Source organism: Mustela nigripes, chromosome 16, assembly GCF_022355385.1.
Source record: "Mustela nigripes isolate SB6536 chromosome 16, MUSNIG.SB6536, whole genome shotgun sequence".
Classification (NCBI taxonomy): Eukaryota; Metazoa; Chordata; class Mammalia; order Carnivora; family Mustelidae; genus Mustela; species Mustela nigripes.
In genome coordinates, this window is record NC_081572.1 from 13,097,719 (window position 1) to 13,117,715 (window position 19,997).

Below are 19,997 nucleotides of genomic sequence, written 5' to 3' on the forward strand. Positions count from 1 at the left end.
CTCTCTCTCTGCTTGCCTCTCTGCCTACTTGTGATCTCTGTCAAATAAATAAATAAAATCTTTAAAAAAAAAATTTATTAAGCTATATAAGCAATAAAACCATAGGAAAACTTGAAAGATGCATACAATAAAATACTTTTCTTTATATGACTAACAAAACAAAAAAAAAAATTTTTTTTTTTTTTTAACAAAACAAATTTAAACAAAGGAAGAACTGCTAGGAAAGAATTAGAGATTCACTTTTTTTTCTACAAAGTCAATTATTTGCCTTTAATCAGCCTCATGCATTGTTCTTTTCCCAGGAGAAACTCTATTATTCTGAAAACAAGACTCTACTGGAAAGTACATGTATTGTGACAAGAGAGGAAAAGCCAGATTGATACATTATTAAAATAACCCATATGACCTAGCCCCTTGGATTAAGGAAAGCATATGAGAGCATCTCCCCTTCTCCAGACCCAGCAGCCCAGCTGTGGGGAGACAGTGACGCCAGCAGAAGTGTGTTATGCTTCCTTGGGGAACAAAAAGTTCGGAACCATTACTCCAGGGGTAGCACGGTGGTTCTGAAATGCCGGTAAATTAGTGTCCAGGCTCACTACTAGACCTCCAGGCCACCCACGGCCTGGCTAGAGCCTAATTTTCTCACCACGCCTGAAGGGCAGTCAAGCTTCTGAGTCTCTGCCCCTTCCCACCGCCTGAATGTCCTTCCCCTCCTCTCTCTGAACCTAACTCCTAGTCGGTTTTAAATGAATGATCCCAGGCTTAACTTCTCTAAAATGTTCTCCCTCCTAAACCAGCACTACTTCCTACAGAAGGATTGGCCTCTAAATCATCTATTATTTTGAATTAAACATATAAGATGCTTTGGCTTCCCACACAACCATCTTATAAATAGGGTCATATTTTATATCATTGATATCCCCAAGACAACCATTCAATTCACTAACGCCATTCAATAAATGCTTTAATTGAATTTCCCAAAGAGATGGCCTAAAATAACCTGAATGCCAAGCATTCCAAGAACTGAGCTGTCTGTACCAAATTCAGTACTCATCAGAATTCCAAGTCATAAAGAGGAATGCTGTATTATCTTTAAATTTATCTATTTTTATCCAAAACTAGAATATGCCATGGTTCTATGGGATATATAAGCAAAATATTCTGCAAAGTAAAGAAAGTTTTATTCATTGTACTATATTTAATATTCACCCAGACTTGCATTTTTCTCTAAAACTCTTATAAAATCTCTGAGCATGCAAGAAGCATTAGAAGAGAGACTAAGCCTATTGAGAAGAAAACTAGAAACTAAGATCATCAATCGTATTCCATTATGAGTAATCTCTTTCATGAAGAGGTAAATTTTCCTAAATTCCAGAAAGCATGGAATTCAATATAGCAAAGCAAAATGTTTTAAATACGTAAAAGAAACATCCTAATGGACCTTCTACCATCTGTCTTAGTAACTAAAATGATAAAAACAAAAAAAAACTAAAAAAATTTTTTTTAAAGATTTTATTTATTTATTTGACAGAGATCACAAGTAGGCAGAGAAGCAGGCAGAGAGAGGAGGAAGCAGGCTCCCCGCTGAGCAGAGAGCCCAATGCGGGGGCCGATTCCAGGACACCGGGACCATGACCCGAGCCGAAGGCAGAGGCTTTAACCCACTGAGCCACCCAGGTGCCTCCAAAAAACTAAATTTTAAAAGTTGTATCAATAGCTAAAATTGAGGGGGGTTTTCCCATCTATTAGTTTGACTTTTCCTGACCCATATTTTTTTTAAGATTTAATTTATTGGGGCACCTGGGTGGCTCAGTGGGTTAAAGCCTCTGTCTTTGGCTTGGGTCATGATCCCAGGGTCCTTCGATCAAGCCCTGCTTCGGGCTCTCTGCTCAGCGGGGAGCCTGCTTCCTCCTCTCAATCTGCCTCTCTCTCTGCCTACTTGTGATCTCTGTCTGTCAAATAAATAAATAAAATCTAAAAAAAAAAAAAAAGATTTAATTTATTTATTGGCGAGAGCAAGAAAGAGACAGTGAGAGAGGAAGAGCGGACAGGAGCAGGGAGAAGCAGGCTACCCGCAGAGCACAGAGCCCAATGCGGGGCTCCATCCCAGGACGCCGGGACCATGACCTAAGCTAATGGCAGTCGCTTAACTAACTGAGCCACCCAGGGCACCCCTGACCCATATTTCAGAACTACCAGCAATTCTGGAGACAGACCTCTTTCAAGAATTCCAAATTATTTCTTAAAAACTTTGAGCCTCCTCCCAAATCATCTAACATGCTTACTAATCAATAAAAATGCATATATCTTAAATCCCATATTTATGAAGCAATCAAATCAAAAGACTGACTTTCTAGAAAAGTTCGCTGCTTACCGAGAAAATTTTACTAAAAACATTTTCTATTCTTTGTATTTCTTTATTTTCCCTTTTAGATTATCTGTGGAGACTTATAAACACATCATAATCCCAAACAGTTGAGCTTTTTAAACAAAACATAAATCAATTTTAAAAAAGCCAACTGCGTAATTAAAACAAAATGGTACCACCACCACCACCACCATCATCCTTCTTAAAAGCTGTCTCTAATTTACACCAACAGTCTATGTTCTAAAACTGCATTTTCAAGTCGGTGATTGAAACTCAGTACGGAGTTTCCTACTCCCATATGTAAGAAAAAAACAGTCTTGGTAAGTAAAAAAAAAAAAAAGTAGATTATAAAATAATCCAGTATATAATCCCATTTTATAAAACATGTATTGAATATGTTACATAAAAAGCCAAGATAAGGGGCGCCTGGTTGGCTCAGCTGCTTCAGCGACTGCCTTCCACTCAGGTCATGATCCTGGAGTCCCGGTATCCAGTCCCGGTATCCAGCCGAGCAGGATGCCACTTCTCCCTCTGACCTCCCGCCCTCATGCTCGCTCGCTCTTATTCTCTCTCTCTCTCTCAAATAAATAAAATCTTAAAAAAAAAAAAAAAAAGGCCAAGATATGAAACAAAATATCAAAAGTGACTATCTTCTTTCCCAAAACCCTTAGCTCCAGTCTAATCTAACCATGAGGAAAACTATCAGACAAACCCAGACTCTGTAACACTCTATGAAATACCCGACCAAGGCCTGGGCGGCTCAGTCAGTGACGTGTTGGACTCTTGGCTTTGGCTCAGGTCCTGATCTCAGAGTCGTGAGAAGGAGCCCCTCCAAGGGCTCTGCACCCAGCGGGGAGCCGGCTGGGGATTCTTTTTCTCCATCTCCCTCTCCCCCACCCCTGGTGCACTCTCTCTCAAATAAATAAATCTTCAAAAAAAAAAAAAAAAAAGGAAGGAAAAAGAAGGAAGGGAGGAAGGGAGGGAAGGGGGAGGGAAGGGGGAGGGAGGGAGGAGAGAAAGAAGGAAAGACCAGGACTCTTCAACAATGAACTCTGAGGGGCGCCTGGGTGGCTCAGTGGGTTAAAGCCTCTGCCTTCGGCTCAGGTCATGATCCTGGGGTCCTGGGATCGAGCCCCACATCGGGCTCTCTGCTCTATGGGGAGCCTGCTTCCTCCTCTCTCTCTGCCTGCCTCTCTGCCTACTTGTGATCTCTGTCAAACAAATAAATAAAATCTTTAAAAAAAAAACAACAACAACAACAAAAAAAAAAAAACAATGAACTCTGAATAACGGTCATAGCCCAGGAAACATGAAAACCATGTTCGACATGGATCCTGGATAGATCTTTGAACAGAAAAACTAGGAAAATCCAAATAAAATCTGGTTATTAATTAACACTAATGTTCCAATGAAGGTTTCTTAGATTTGACAAATGTACCACAGAAATGTACGACATTAACAATGGGAGAACTACCTCTTAGGAAAATTTTGACTTGCAAAAGAGAAATAACAGGAACAGTGACTGTGAATTAGAATATTTACCCTGATTTTAGATAAGCAGCAATCTCCACTCAAGTATAAACTAAAAAAAAAAACAATAAAAAAAACAATGGGAAAAACTGGATAGAGTACATGAGAACTCTGGCCTACATTTACAACTTTGCTGTCAATCTAAAATTATTCCAAAATTTTAAGTTTATTTAAAAATTAGTTAAGTGAGCGCTCCTGGGTCTCAGTCGTTAAGCGTCTGCCTTCAGTTCGGGTCATGGTCTCATGACCCTGGGATCAAGCCCCACATCGGGCTCTCTGCTCGGCAGGAAGCCTGCTTCTCCCTCTCCTACTCCCCTTGCTTGTGTTCCCTCTCTCGCTGCGTCTCTCTCTGTCAAATTAATAAATAAAATCTTGATTTTTTTTAAGGACTTTATTTATTGGACAGAGAGAAATCACAAGTAGGCAGAGAGAGAGAGGGAAGCAGGCTCCCCACCAAGCAGAGAGCCTGATGTAGGATCGATCTCAGGACCTTGAGATCACGACCTGAGCAGAAGGCAGAGGCTTTAACACACTGAGCCACCCAGGTGCCCCAATAAATAAAATCTTAAAATAATAATAACAATAAAGTAAAAAATTAATAAAGTGGGTATCTCTGGTGGATTATGGATTTTTCTATTCAGCAGCATTTTTCAGCAAGCAACATGCTTCACTGTCACTGAAGGCAGCTATGCTGACCACTATGTCACCAACACTGGACCATGCTTCACTGTCGTGAAAAACAGAAAGGGGAGGGGTAACTATTTTAGATTTTAAAAAAACTAAACAAGTGCCTGGGTGGCATGGTCAGTTAAGTGTCTCAACTCTTGGTTTCAGCTCAGGTCATGATCTCAGGGTCCTGGGATCATCCCCTCCAACAGGCTCCAAGCTCTGCTTGGGTTTCCCTCTCTTTCTCTCTCTGCCCCTCCCCCAGCTCTCACATGCTCTCTCAAATAAACAAATAAAAATTAAAAAAAAAAAACTAAAGAGACACAGTAACCTAAAGAAATAAAATACATTTTGGGGACAAATGGGGAAACATCCATAGACTTGATATCTGATACTAAAACCGTTAGCATTACTGAATCCTTAGGTGTGATAATGATATAACGTTTATGAAGAAAAATGTCCTCATACTTTAGAAATACAGTTGACCATCAGGTTGCTGACCCCCATGATGTCAAAAATCTGTGTATAACTCTGACTCCCCAAAAACCTTACTCCTAATAACCTAGTGCTGACCAGAAGTCTTACTGCTAACAGTCAGTTAATGCATACTTTGTATGTTATACAATGTACTCTTAGAATTAAGTAAACTAGAGAAAAGAGATTATTAAAAAAATCACAAGTGGGGCGCCTGGTGGCTCAGTCGGTTAAGCTTCTGCCTTCGGCTCAGGTCATGATCCCAGAGTCCTGGGATCGAGCCCCACATCGGGCTCACTGCTCAGCAGGGAGCCTGCTTCTCTCTCTGACTCTGCCTGCCACTCTGCCTGCTTGTGTGCTCGCTCTCTCTCTCTCTCTGACAAATAAATAAATAATAAAATCTTTTTTAAAAATAAAAATAAATAAAAGAATTACAAGAGGGGTGCCAGGGTGGCTCAGCCATTAGGCAGCTGCCTTTGGCTCAGATCATGATCCCAGTCCTGTGATGAAGCCCTGCATCAGGCTCCCCGCTCAGGGGGAAAGCCTGCTTCTCCCTCTCCCACTCCCCCACTATGTGTCTCTCTCTGTCAAATAAATAAATAAAATCTTTAAAAAAAAAAAAAAGAATCACAAGAGGGACAGCTGGCTGGCTCAGTCAAGTAGAGCATGCCAGTCTCGATCACAAGCTCTATGCTGAGTGTAGAGATTACTTAAATAAATAAATCTTTAAAAAAAAAGAAGAAGGGGGCGCCTAGGTGGCTCAGTGGGTTAAAGCCTCTGCCTTCGGCTCAGGTCATCATCATCAAGCTCTCTGCTCAGCGGGGAGCCTGCTTCCCCATTTCTCCCTTCCTCTCTCTCTGCCTACTTGTGATCTCTGTCTGTCAAATAAATAAATAAAATATAAAAAAAAAAAAAAGAAGAAGAAGAAGAAGAAAGAAGAAAGAAGAAAAAGAAAAAAAAAGAAGGAAGAAGAAGGGACAGAGAATACGTTTACTCTACTGTAAACACTCCATGTATAAATGGACCTGCATAATTCAAACCCATATGAATGAAGTACCATCCAACATGTCTGCCACTAACTTTCAACTGGCTCTGGGAAAAAAAAAAAAAACAACTTCTATTGAGAGAAAGTAAATTAGGGCAAATGCTAACAACTGAATGTTGACTATACCAGTCTTTCAACTTTCCTATACGCATAAACATTTCTATGAAATAAATAAAACTAATGGTTTTCTTTAACTTAAAAAAAGTGATTTGAAACCCAAACTAATCCAGGGGCACCTGGGTGGTTAGGTCAGTTAAGCATCCAACTCTTGGTTTCAGCTCAGGAAATGATCTCAGGGTGTGAGATCAACTCCAAGGTGGACTCTGGGTGTGGAGCCTGCTTGAGATTCTCTCTCCCTCTACCCCTCTTCCCCCACCCCTGCCCACCATCTCACTCGCACATGCACTCTCTCTCTCAAAAAAAAAAAAAAAAAAACCCAGAAAATAACAAGTGTTGGTGAAGATGTGGAGAAACACATTGCTAGTGGCACATAAAATGATGCTACTACTATGGAAATAGAATCAGTATGGTGATTCCTCAACAAATTAAAAACAGAATTACCACAGGACCCAGCAATTCCACTTCTGGGTTAATTCCCAAAAGAACTAAAAGCAGGGACTCAAACAAATACTTGTATATCCATGTTCATAGCAGCATTATTCACATTGGCGGAAAGGTGGAAGCAACCCAAGTATCTATTAACAGATGAATGGAGGGGCGCCTGGGTGGCTCAGTCCATTAGGCTCCTGCCTTCCGCTCAGGCCATGATCCCAGGGTCCTGGGATTGAGCCCAGGGTGGGATTCCCTGCTCAGCAGGGAGACTGCTCTCCCTGTCCCCTGCTCATGCCCTCTCTCTCAAATAAATAAATAAAATCTTAAAAAAAAAAAAAAATAAAAGATGAATGGATTTAAAATGTGCCGTTTACATAAAATGGCTTATTATTTAGCCTCAGAAAGCAAGGAAATGCTGACATATGCTATAATATAGGTGAACCTTGAAGACATTATGCTAAGTGAAAAAGAGGCAGACACAAAAGGACAACGTCTGACTGTACGTACAGGAGGGACCTAGAATACCCAAATTCATTGCGAGATAAAGTAGAATGCTGGTTGCCAGGGGCTTGAGGGAGGGGGAAATGGAGAGGTGCTGTTTAATGGGTACAGAGTTTCAGTTTGGGGCAATGAAAGAGTTTTGGAGACGGATGGTGGGGACAGTCCCACAATAATGTGAATGTACCTCCGGCCACTGACCTGTATGGCTAACATGGTAATTTTACGCCTGTTTAGCCAAAATTTCTACAGAAAACACACACACAAGTCTTGATACCCTCCTTATAAGCACTGAGGCCCATATCCTAATCCAGATGCAAACCTAAGGACTCCTTACTGCCCATTTCCCAGTATGCCCCACCACTGAGGAACTGAGAGCTCAGAGCCAGATCCAAAGGTGGAAAATTAGTCCCACTACATAAATTCAGAAAAGCCAAAACATGGGTGCAAGTCTAGAGCAGTTGGCTAGAGGCAGGCTAGGGAGGAGAAGGCAAAGGCAGAAAGCAGAGACTCTCTCAGGACAGAGGAGCTGATGAGACTAGTAAGGACAGCACAGTTGGTGAGAACTGGGAATAATGGAGAGGACAGATCAGAGAAGAGAATTTTCTGGGATAAGGGAAGGGAAGTGGAGGAAAAGGTAAAAGAGAATTCTAAGAAGGGGATTCATTGAAGAAGGGATTCTGCCCAAGTGTCAGCAGAAAAATAACTTCTTTCCATTGAGGCAGTCATTTGTATCCAAAGAAACCAAGAAAAGTGATAATATCAAGCCTATGATAAGTCAGGAGGAAAAATATTTTCCTATGAAAGACTACAACTGGGGCGCCTGGGTGGCTCAGTGGTTAAAGCTTCTGCCTTCGGCTCAGGTCATGATCTCAGGGCCCTGGGACAGAGCCCCACATCGGGTCTGCTTCCCCCCCTCTCTCTCTCTGCCTGCCACTCTGCCTACTTGTGATCTCTCTCTGTGTGTCTAATAAATAAGTAAAATATTTAAAAAAAAAAAAAAAGAGTATACAGGCTTAAAAACAGATCTGCCTAAATTTCAATTCTGGCATTGCAACCAGAGACAATCTACATAAAAATTTGCCTTGATCTCCAAATCTGTAAAATAGGAATAATAACAATCTCCACCTCCCAGGACTCTTGCAAGAATTAAAATAAATTGAATTATAAAAGTACTCAGAACAGGGACGCCTGGGTGGCTCAGTGGGTTAAAGCCTCCGCCTTTGGCTCAGGTCATGATCCCAGAGTCCTGAGATCAAGCCCCACATTGGGCTCTCTGCTTGGCAGGGAGCCTGCTTCCTCCTCGCTCTCTGCCTGCCTCTCTGCCTACTTGTGATCTCTGTCTGTCAAATAAATAAATAAAATCTTTTTTTTAAAAAACTGACATCTTTAAAAAAAAAAAAAAAAAGTACTCAGAACAGTGCCTGGCCCACTATAATAAAAGCATTAGCTCACAGGACGCCAGGATGGCTCAGACGCTGAGTATCTGCCTATGACTCAGGTCATGATACCAGACTCCTGGGTTCGAGCCCGGAATAGGGCTCCCTGCTCAGCGGGGAGCCTGCTTCTCCCTCTCCCACTCCCTGCTTATGCTCTCTCTCTCACTGTGTCTCTCTCTGTCAAATAAATAAATAAAATCTTTGGGGGGAAAAAAAAGCATTAGCTCACAAATCTAGAATATGAGCTCCATGGGAGCTGGGATTTTGTCTATTTTGTTCACTGCTGAAGCCCCAGGTTCCTGACATAAGTATGTGCTGAAAAATAAAAATTTGTTGAATGAGATATTTTATGCCAGCAACACAGAATCCCAAAGTAAAACAGCACTACCTTTTTGTTATTACTGACAACTAAAACCTGCATCAGTTTAGCTTCAAAGTTTAGAGTTCATAGAGCATTGGGTTTTTTTTAACACCTATCTTAGCTCAGGTGATTCTGCAAAGCTGGTATCATTTATCTCCATATCACAGACAAACCAAGAGTCAAAAGACTTAAGTGATTTGCCCAAAACACAAAATCTGAGGCAGAACATAATTCTGGAAGTTAATCCTACTTCTTTTCCCTCTAGACCATACCCACGTAGCTCAAAACATACCCTACGAAACTGTTCAAATTCTCCCTACCTGCAAATGCACCAAGTTCAAGGTTACCAACACACTTCATCTTCCCATTTACTTTAAAGTAACTGATAGGGGGGTGCCTGGGTGGCTCAGTGGGTTAGAGCCTCTGCCTTCAGCTCGGGTCATGATCCCAGGATCTTGGGATGGAGCTCTGCATCCGGCTCTCTGCTCAGCAGGAAGCCTGCTTCCCCCTCTCTCTCTGCCTGCCTCTGCCTACTTGTGATCTTTCTCGTCAAATAAATAAGTAAAATTATTTAAAAAAATAAAAAATAAAGTAACTGATGGGGAGGGAAGAAACAGATGACATAACACAAACAACTGTTCGAGTCGGGCAATGGGTACCGTGGGACTGATTATACTCTTTTTCCACTTCATGTGGAACCTTTGAAAGGTTCCATAATAAAAAATTTTAACTAAGGGGCGCCTGGGTGGCTCAGTCAGTTAAATGTCTGTCTTTGGCTCAGGTCATGATCCCTGTGCCCCACGTGGGGCTCTGCGCTTGGCCAGGAGTCTGCCTCCCCGACTCCCTCTGCTCCTCCCCCTCCCTTGTGCTCTCTCTCAGACACATAAAATCTTTTTTAAAAAATTTTTCGAAAAGAAATTTTCCAAAAGATAAAGTCCTCATTCTGCAACATAAACTCTGCCACTTCCAGCTTCTACTGAGCACATCCCAGTGTGAGGAAAACACGCCACGTGAGAATCTTCAGCACTTTGCAGTGAGAGGCAGGGACGAGAACACCGGACTGGGAATCAGGAAGCTTCCTTCGTGCTTGGCTTTACTAAGCAGGAGACCTCACTGGTTCCTCTAGTACCTCTGGGCCCCAAACTTCCTCCTCTGTTCCTTCTAAGATTAAAATTCTGATTTCAGCTTTCTCCTTACTCCCTGAACTCAACAAACAATACCAAATTCATCTTTCCTCTATTCCAAACCCCGAAGACCTGTTCTTCCTCCTGACTTCCCTATTCCTGATGCCTAATTCTGCCAGCCGCCTGAGCATGCACACCTCAACATCATCTCTGACTTGAGACATGGAACTGACTGTTCCCTTCCCCTCCTATCTAATCAGTTACCACGTCTCTCTGCTCAGCCTCCAAAATATCTCCTTAATCCACTAACTCCTCTTCATTCCCAATGCCACAGATTCAATTCAATCCCTCATAACCCCTTACTTGGACTACTACCATGAATACAACTGAAGTCCCTCTCTTGGGCGCCTGGATGGCTCGGTCAGTTAAGCGTCTGCCTTTGCCTTGGGTCATGATCCCGAGTCCCAGGAGTCCCAGGAGTCCCAGGATTGGGCCCCACATCAGGCTCCCCACTCAGGTGTTAAGTCTACTTCTCCCTCTGACCCTCCCCTCTCTCATGCTCTCTCGCACGCTCTGTCTGTCTCTCTCTCTCTCTCTCAAATAAGTAAAATCTTTAAAAAACAAACAAACAAAACCCTCTCTATCTCTCCTCACTGCCAATCCATCCTACTCATCAGTCTGGCACTTAAGACCCTCCAAAACTCAGTCCCAACCTCTTAGCCGTCTCAACATCCACTATGTTCCCTTATGCATCCCACGGTCCAAGTGGTTTGGACATGCAGTTTCCTGAGGTCAACCTCATTTCCAACACCAGTCCCCCACCTCTGCTCAAGCTCTCTTTCTCTCCAGAATGCCCTCTTCTTCCCTCTGCTTCTCATCTTCAAGGTGATGCCATTTAAATACCACTTCTTCAGCTGAAGTGTTTCTTTATTTCCCCAAGGGGGCAGTATAACACCCTCTCCTTAACCACTAAGCACTGGGGCTGAACCTCTTTTATAGCACCTATTAGTCCTTTCATTTTCTGGTGCCTTTAATCTCCCTACTAGATAATTCGTTCCTTGTCAGTAGGAAATACGTCTTACTCATCTTTGTATTCCTCAGAACAGAGCTTCTCAAAGACTGTGCAAAGGCACAGTGGCAAGTTAAAGATGTTCCAGGCTATAATCAACCCTCCAAGCAGTCACAAAGGGCCTTCAGCAGCGAGAGCAGAGTCCCCACCAGTCAAGTCGCAAGCATTCTCCAGTCTAACCCTCTCCCAACTGAGCTATCTCGGCCAGCCCTCAAGCATTCTCAAGTAGGTTCCTCCTTCAACCAGGTACACACTGCAATGATAACTTGGACACACTCAGAGGACGCAACACAGCACGCTGTACACAGTGGATGCCCAATAAACAGTTGCTGAACTGAAGTGAGAATAACCCATGTGTTCCCTTTCAACCACTACCTCCAAGATCACTTACCATCTAGACCTCTTTGAACGTTTCCACTGAATGTGTTCTGGTTATCTTTTTAATAACCACTGGTTTATTAGCTGGGTACACTTGCCTTACCATCCAAAGCTCACATCAACACCGTAGTGCATAAAATAACAGAGGATATGCACAAACAATGCACCACAAAGAGACTCAAAGTAAAATTCAACATTACAGAACAAAGAAATGCAATGCCACTTTACACTACTAAATGAGCAAAAACTTTTTATGAAAAACTGTATTTCTCTGTCCAGCTCTGGCAAAACAGGTATATCCCTTTATCTGTTAGAAGTAAAAACTGGTACAACGTTCTTGAAAAGCTGTATGGCAACATATACAAAAAGCCATAAAAACATTCATCCCATTTAACACAATACACTCAGAAATGTACCCTAGAAATATAATTAGTGAAAAAAATAAAACCAGTAGTATGTACAATAATGTAAAGTATTAAGTGAAAACCAGGGAGCAACATAAATACCTAACACTGAAAGAATTAGGTAAATTGTGGGAGCATGACTTCATGAAATATTTTGCAGCCTTTCCTACAAGAGCACCTGGGTGGCTCATTCGATTAAGCATCTGACTCTTGATTTTGGCTCGTGACTCCGGGCTGTGAGATCGAGCCCCAGATCAGGCTTCACATGAATGGGAGTCTGCTCCTCTCCCTCCTCCTCTGCCCTTCCCCGTGCCTACATGTGTGCACACACTGTCTCTCAAACAAATAAATCATATAGCATAAGCATATAGGGGCACCTGGGTGGCTCAGTGGGTTAAGCCTCTGCCTTCGGCTCAGGTCATGATCTTGGGGTTCTGGGATCGAGCCCCGCATCGGGCTCTCTGCTCAGCACGGAGCCTGCTTCCTCCTCTCTCTCTGCCTGCCTGTCTGCCTAGTTGTGATCTCTGTCAAATAAATAAATAAAATCTTAAAAAAAAAAAAAAAGTAAGCATATAAATTTAAATTGTGGCACCTATAACATGGAAACGTTCCATGATCTAGTAAGTAGAAAAAATTCAAATTACATGTACCATAATTAACATGAGTAAAAAATACACATATGTGTATATACATACCTATATATGCTTACATATAAAACTATGTATCTTAATGGAAAACAAAACAAAAAATCAACCATTTTAGGGTAATAATCTAAATATCTTAACAATTTATTTAATAGGCATTCTTCTGAAATTTTTTTTAAAGATTTATTTATTTATTTATTTGACAGAGAATGAGAGTGAGCATGGGAGGGGGGAAGGTCAGAGGGAGAGAAGCAGACCCCTTGCTGAGCAGGGGTGTCCCGATGCAGGAAGGACTCGATCCCCAGACTCCAGGATCATGACCTGAGCTGAAGGCAGTCGCTCAACCAACTGAGTCACCCAGGTGCCCTATTCTCCTGAACTTTTGAAAAAGAAAGTTCTGCTATATTGAGGAAACAGAGGGGTTCCATGATACAAGCTTGGCAGAGCCTCAAGAAGAGGTTCACCCCTCCCTTTTACAGTTCATTTTGGCCTTAACTGAGAACTCTCATGCATTCCTTATCACAATGACCTCTTTATGACACCCTCAGACCCCCACTTTCCAAGGCCAGCAAACCACCTCAACTGTTTTCAACTCCCAAATCATGCAAAACAATAACATAAACTCTAAAACAAAGAATGCCTACAACTGTGTGTTACTTTAGCAATCAGCAAATAGCCAAGCCCAAATTCAATTATAAACCCTGAAAGTATATAGTACTGTCACATTAAGGTTTCCAGGATTCTCAAAGCCAACTTGCTGAGTAGTGGACTATACCAGAATTAAAAAGCAGTATGGAATCACAGACAAATCAAGGAACTAAGGGCCAGGAGACCAAGGTACAGTTAAAAAGAAAAAAGAAAAGTTACTTTAACTACAAAGAAGTTGGGTAAAAAGCAGCTGGCCGTGTCTCAGGAGTCTCATGCAGCCAGAGTCCGTAAGCCAGGACAGCAAGTCATTTTATTAAATATTAAAACATATCAAAACATAATTTTTAGCACTGATGTCCCACAAGGATGCCATTAAAGCAGTCTTCTCATTGTTTTTTCTGTATTATCACCATTGTCTAAGTTTAATAATGAAAGACCAAGATACAATAATGGACCAAAAAACTTAGTTACTGTGAATCAGAAATAATAGAGACTAAATTGCTTTTCTTAGAAGGGCATTTCAGCAAAAGATAAATAATTTGAAAGACTAATAAATAGAACCATTAGGAAAAAAGTTTAACCTTGTGTTTCTATCTCTGTGTTCTCAGTATCTAGACTCAGTATCAAAAATGCAGATATATATGATCATTCATGACAATACACACGCAGCAGATACCAGGGTAAACAAACTATTCATACTTAACCAAGTTCATCAGAGCACAGGGTGATTACCACTCAGAATGTTGACACAAAAACTGAAGGGCCTCTCAAGATCCAATCATATGCAGATCGGATGAGCCCCTATGTGGTTACTCATTCAGAACAAGAGTGGAAGATTAACCCACCCTCACTTCTCTCCAAACAAACTCCCACAAAGCGGCAAACAGTCTCTTCTGTTCAGCGTCATCCCGTCTGTTCCAGGAGTGGCCAATTCCATCCATCGGGACCAGCATCCTCAGGTTTCCTCCATCTCACTACTGCTCAGCATCACCGGCACCCCCCCCCCACCTTATTCTTTCTGGACGGAATCACCCTCTAGATTAAGCCTCTCTTGTTGCCTTCTCAGGCATTACCAAGGTCTTGTTTTCTAAATAAAGCTCTCCTAAACCTTACTCACCTGCAGTTCACTGCACTGGGGATCACCCAAATAGCCCATCAGAGCTCTTTATAATTTCTGAAAGAGAGAAAAGGAAGCTTTTAAATACATAGTAGAAAACACCTTTGCTGATGTATCAGTTCTGAAGCACTTGTATCCAGTATTCACGGCATATGGTCTTTTGGTCCATAGTATTTCAGTAAAATGTAGCATAGCCAGTCGGACCAAAAGTCCTGAGATAAGAGACCAGAGATAGAAGTTTGGTTTATTGTTGCTATTACTTAGCTGTGTGACCTTGGGCAAGTCATTTGACTTCTGCAGGCCTAAATTTCCTCATGTGGAAAATAAAACAGACCAGACAGAAGTAGCAGAATACATTACAATGGAAAGAGCACAGGCTCTCCAAGACAAAACACTAGCACCACAACTTACCAGTCTTATGACATTTGTTAGCTAGCTCACATTTGGCCTAAATTTCCTCCTCTGCAAAACGGAAATAACAACTCTCTTAGGGTTGTTATGAGAATTAAAGGAGAGATAATGAGTTATAAAAAGCCTATAGTAAACATACTGTGCAGTTTATCATAAAATTCTACAGACAGTAATTACCACCGTTACCCCAGCCCTAACATTATACGAATTCAATTCTCAAATATTTATTTCCTTAAAATATCAACAATCAAACCTGTACCAATCTGACAATGGAATTAACTGTTTCACTAACAATTCAATTACAGTTATCTTTTTTTTTTAAAGATTTTATTTATTTATTTGACAGACAGAGATCACAAATAGGGAGAGAGGAAGGCAGAGAGAGAGGAGCAAGCAGGCTCCCCGCTGAGCAGAGAGACCGATGCGGGGCTCAATCCCAAGACCCTGAGATCATGACCTGAGCCGAAGGCAGAGGCTTTAACCACTGAGCCACCCAGGCGCCCCTTAATTACAGTTATCTTAAACTGATGGTAGTTTAAGATTATCAGTATTACTAAAAAAAAAAAAAAAAAAAGATTATCAGTATTACTTAACATCGTAGGAAATAGGAGCAGAATGGACCCTGCGTAACATTTGAACTAGTTCATTGCCCAGGCCTTCCTTGACTTCTCCCTCTGCTTTCACTAATACTAGTGTACACCACAACAGAGAGACCCTCCAGAAGCCAAATGACACCAACTGTTTTCTAATGGTCAGCTCAGAGGAGCACAACTAAAGATGGGGAAAGAAGAACAAAGTCTTATTTTTTTAATCTTTTTTTACTGGACACCTGGGTGGCTCAGTCGGTTAAGCACTGCCTTCAGCTCAGGTCAGGATCCCAGGATCCAGTCCCGCACGGGGTTCTCTGCTCAAGAGGGAGTCCGTTCTCTCTCTCCTTCTGCCTGCCGCTCCTCCTCCTCATGCTCTTTTTCCTCCCCTCTCTCACTCTCTCTCAAATAAATAAATAAAATCTTTAAAAATATTAAATAAATCTTTTTAACTTTATGTACTTAAGTATTGTTCAATTTTGTTTACCATAGCATACATCAGTTTTTGTATTAAAAACAACTGTTTAGAGGTGCCTGGATGGCTCAGTGGGTTAAGCCTCTTGCCTTCAGCTTAGGTCATGATTTCAGGGTTCTGGGATCGAGTCCCACATCGAGCTCTCTGCTCAGCAGGGAGCCTGCTTTTCCCTCTCTCTCTGACTGCCTCTGCCTACCTGCAATCTCTCTCTGTCAAATAAATAAAATCTTACACACACACACACACACACACACACACACACACACACAAAAAAAAAACTGTTTAAGGGGCTCCTGGGTGGCTCAGTCGGTTGAGTGTCTATCTTCAGCTCAGGTCAGGTCAGGATCTTGGAATCCTGAGATCAAGCCCTGCATTGGGCTCCCTGCTCAGCGGGGAGTTGGCTTCCCCTTCTGTCTCTCCCTCTCTCACTCTCTCTCAAATAAGTAATTAAAATCTTTAAAAATAAAAATATTGTTTAAAACTATATTAATTATACATATTGCCTAGTGACAGGAAGCTCGCCTTACAGGAATATTTTTACCACAAGGAGAATTTCCACAGAAGAAAGGAAAAAGGCAAATTCAGATGTGCTGAGAACACCTAAAATATGGCACAGAAATAACAAAAAATCACAAACATTCACACTTCAGAATGGTTCAGTCAAAAAATATGCCATGCATTCTCTGAAGATCTAATGATGAATCAGGGGGTTTCTGGCTCAAAAGCAAGATGAATATACAAACTCTGGTTTTACCAGACAACTTCCTGCTCTTAGAGAAAATGACCCAGTATAATTTAGACAAGGAAACAAGTTGGTATGACTATCTGGCAGTATGTTGAAAAACTTTCAATTTGTTTTAGACAATTGATAGCTTTTAAAAATTATATTATACATACTTATATATTTAATATATATAATAGTATTCATGTTACATCTACAGTATTATTTTTAAAAGAGGAATATTAACTCTGTTGAATTCAGGATTACTCAAAAGTATTATCTCAGCCACTCCTGAAGTGGTTCACTATATTTTACGTTGCTTCTAGCCAATGCTACATAAATCCTGACTACACCCATCAATTTAAATGAACTGTAAGCTGGTGTGGCCACATTCTCCACACATAACATAGTTCTTTCCCAGAAAACATCTCAAATTATTACTTAGAAGTCAAATTATATTTGAATGTACACTTATCTAAGTTTATGAAAATAACCATAACAATTTGCTTATAATTTTTTTTTAAAGATTTATTTATTTGACAGAGAGAAATCACAAGTAGACAGAGAGGCAGCCAGAGAGAGAGAGAGGGAAGCAAGCTCCCTGCTGAGCAGAGAGCCCGATGCGGGACTCGATCCCAGGACCCTGAGATCATGACCTGAGCCGAAGGCAGCGGCTTAACAATTTGCTTATAATTTTTAAGTAGTTCCTCACCCTATCTTGTTTATCAACAAGTTGATATACTTGACCCAAAATCCTCTATGCATCTGAAGTAATAGGCAAAGAACCATACTTCTTGTGCTGAGCCAGTATCTGAATCTTAAATGCAGTCTGACAATTATAAACTAACTTTTATTGAATATTAATATCAAGACTACCTCATAAACAGGCAATAAAAATGCATGTATAAGACCTGGTCTACTGGGGCACCTGGGTAGCTGAGTTGGTTAAGCCTGTACCTTCTGCTCAGGTCATAATCCCAGGGTCTTGGGATGGAGCCTCGCATTATTAGGCTCCCTGCTCAATGGGAGCGTGCTTTTCCCTCTCCCTCTGTTGCTCCCCGTTTGTGCTCTCTTGCTCTTTATATCAAATAAATAAATAAAATCTTTAAAAAAAAAAAGATCTGGTCTACTTATGTGTAGATCCCTCTGCAATATTCTTAGCCTTTCATGAATATGCTATGTATTTTTAAACTACACAAGGCCCTCTGCAAGTAGCAATGATCTCTCCTGTTGTTTCGGCATCACTCCCCTCCTCAATAAAAACTGGACAGTCCATAAATATACACTGACTTTCCAATGTGGACTGAGTAATTTTGATGTTAGAAAATGAAAAATCTTCCTGACAGTGGCAAAAGTCAAAGTTTGCCACCAGACAGAGAGGTACTTAATGATGCCCCAAAACTACAGCCTTACCTAAAAATAGTGTCCTAGCTTCTCAGCCAAAAGGATAGACTAAAAAAGCTGTGTCTTTATTCGGCTACAAGACACTGTCTTCAACCTAGCCCTAACCTTTAATAATATGGTATTTCCTATTTTAGAATACTTTTGTACAAACTTGTTTGATAACCAACCACTAACTTCATTTTCAAGTGACTACTAATACTTCACATGGTCTACATGCATAAAAATTGTGGAAAATATCTTGACATAATTCAACCCAAATTAACACTAGTCACAAGAGATTACCAATTTCTAAATATTCAATTTTTTTAAGTTTTTATTTATCTTTTTTAGTATTCTCTACACCCAACATGGAGCTCAAACTCACAACCCAGAGATCAAGAATCTCATGCTCTTCCAACTGAGCCAGGCAGATGCCTCTAATTATTTCATTTTTGGACTACAAATAAACATCTCCATAGGCTAAGAAGCAGATCACTGGTTCCTTTCCACAAAGTAATCTGTAAATTTAAGCAAATAAATAAATAAATAAAAAGGAAAGGTTCTGATTGGAAGGTCTAAGGCATTGAATATGCCACTGAAATAAATAAATTTTAAGATCCACATCTGCTCTGCCAAAAATAAAAATAAAAATATATAATACACACAAGCACTGAGTTTCAAACACAAGCAAATGTGGCATATGCACTTACAAAAGGATCTTGATTTACGTCCACCTTCCTCTCCCAAGTTTTGTTTTTTGTTTTTTGTTTTTGGGAAGGCAAATGTCAATAGAATGCCTCAATCTGGAAAAAAATAAAGCACAGCTTATTCTTCTTAATCAGATGTTCCAATAGATAGGAAAATTTTGTGAGAGGATTTCAAAATCCAAAGGTTACCCATACCTGTTTGGAAAAAAACACACACACACACCTGCAGCGGGCCTAATAACTTTACATTTTCTCAATAAATCATAATATTTTTAAAGCTGAGAAAACTGCTTGTGAAAAATGTAAAATTAACAAACCTCTCCTCCTCCCTGTTATAGAATACTAACTGTACACTAACACTTTATCAATAATGTCCTTCAAATCCAAAGCATTAGAAGTTAGATTAAAGCAGCACTTTAAATTCCCACACCACATGAACAGAAAATAATGACAAACCCATCTTATCCCTAATAAATTAAACAAAATTCAACACTATCATTCTTATTTCAAAATAACTATGGGAAAGACAAATACTATTCCACTTTTTCAGAAAAGAAAAGGAATGACTGATGCCTATAATCAATCTTTCCAATGGAACGGGTGTTCTTAACAAGAGTCCCAGTAACTCGGACATAGAAAACCCACATAAACAATCACTAACACTCAATGTTGAGTATGTGATGGACACCAATACACATATGAAATTAAGACATCCAATTAAAGTTACACAAGGAAATTTACATATAATTACCGGTGGTGAAGATACTGATCAGGGATAGCTGCAAATAACATTTGGCTCTGGATGAGCTCCACTATGGTTGAGAACCACTGCAATAACCTAAAAGTTTTGTACGCTGGACACATTTTTCCTTTCTAAAGCTAGCCCTACCTACAGACCCATTTGACTGATTGAGATACTTGGAAAATAAAGAAGGTCCCATTAAATTACTTAGTCCCAGCCTGACCCTTATGCACTGATTAAAATAAAGGAAAAAGGGAAATCATTCTTAACTGCAGTCTCACCTTACACATCTCACCAGCACTGTAGTTCTTTAGTGATCAATTACTTCATCCAATTCCTGAGGCAAACAGAAAAGTAAAATGTGTCTGTACAACACCAATAACAATCAGTAGCAAATACTACATCAGTCCCAAGTGAGAGGGCTTCTAAATTTCAAATGGAAAAAGTTACCAAAATGGTACAGTATGCAGTTCTGTAAATGAACTGTTCTGCTTTCGAATAAAAACATTTCCTTTCTGTGTGATGGAAGAACAGACTAAGCTCTTAAGATCCAAAACATTAAAAAAGCTTTCTCTTTCAGCACTGACTGATCTTACTTTCAAAAAAGAAGACCAAAAAAAAAAAAAAGAAAGAAAGAAAGAAAAGGAAAAAAAA

General features: G+C 40.5%; 1 protein-coding gene across 5 annotated transcripts in view; it reads right to left on the bottom strand.

Moving 5' to 3' along the window:
* Positions 1-19,997, bottom strand: part of HELZ (helicase with zinc finger) — a 181,622-nt gene that overhangs the window by 140,219 nt on the left and 21,406 nt on the right. For 3 of the 5 annotated variants that reach the window (XM_059380533.1, XM_059380536.1, XM_059380532.1), the window contains exons 2-4: positions 19,625-19,680; positions 18,605-18,697; positions 14,318-14,374 (exon numbers count right to left, since the gene is read on the bottom strand). The gene's annotated coding sequence lies outside the window, so the exon portion shown is untranslated. The remainder of the gene's footprint in view (positions 1-14,317; positions 14,375-18,604; positions 18,698-19,624; positions 19,681-19,997) is intronic. The other 2 variants (XM_059380534.1, XM_059380535.1) reach the window with 2 other exon arrangements.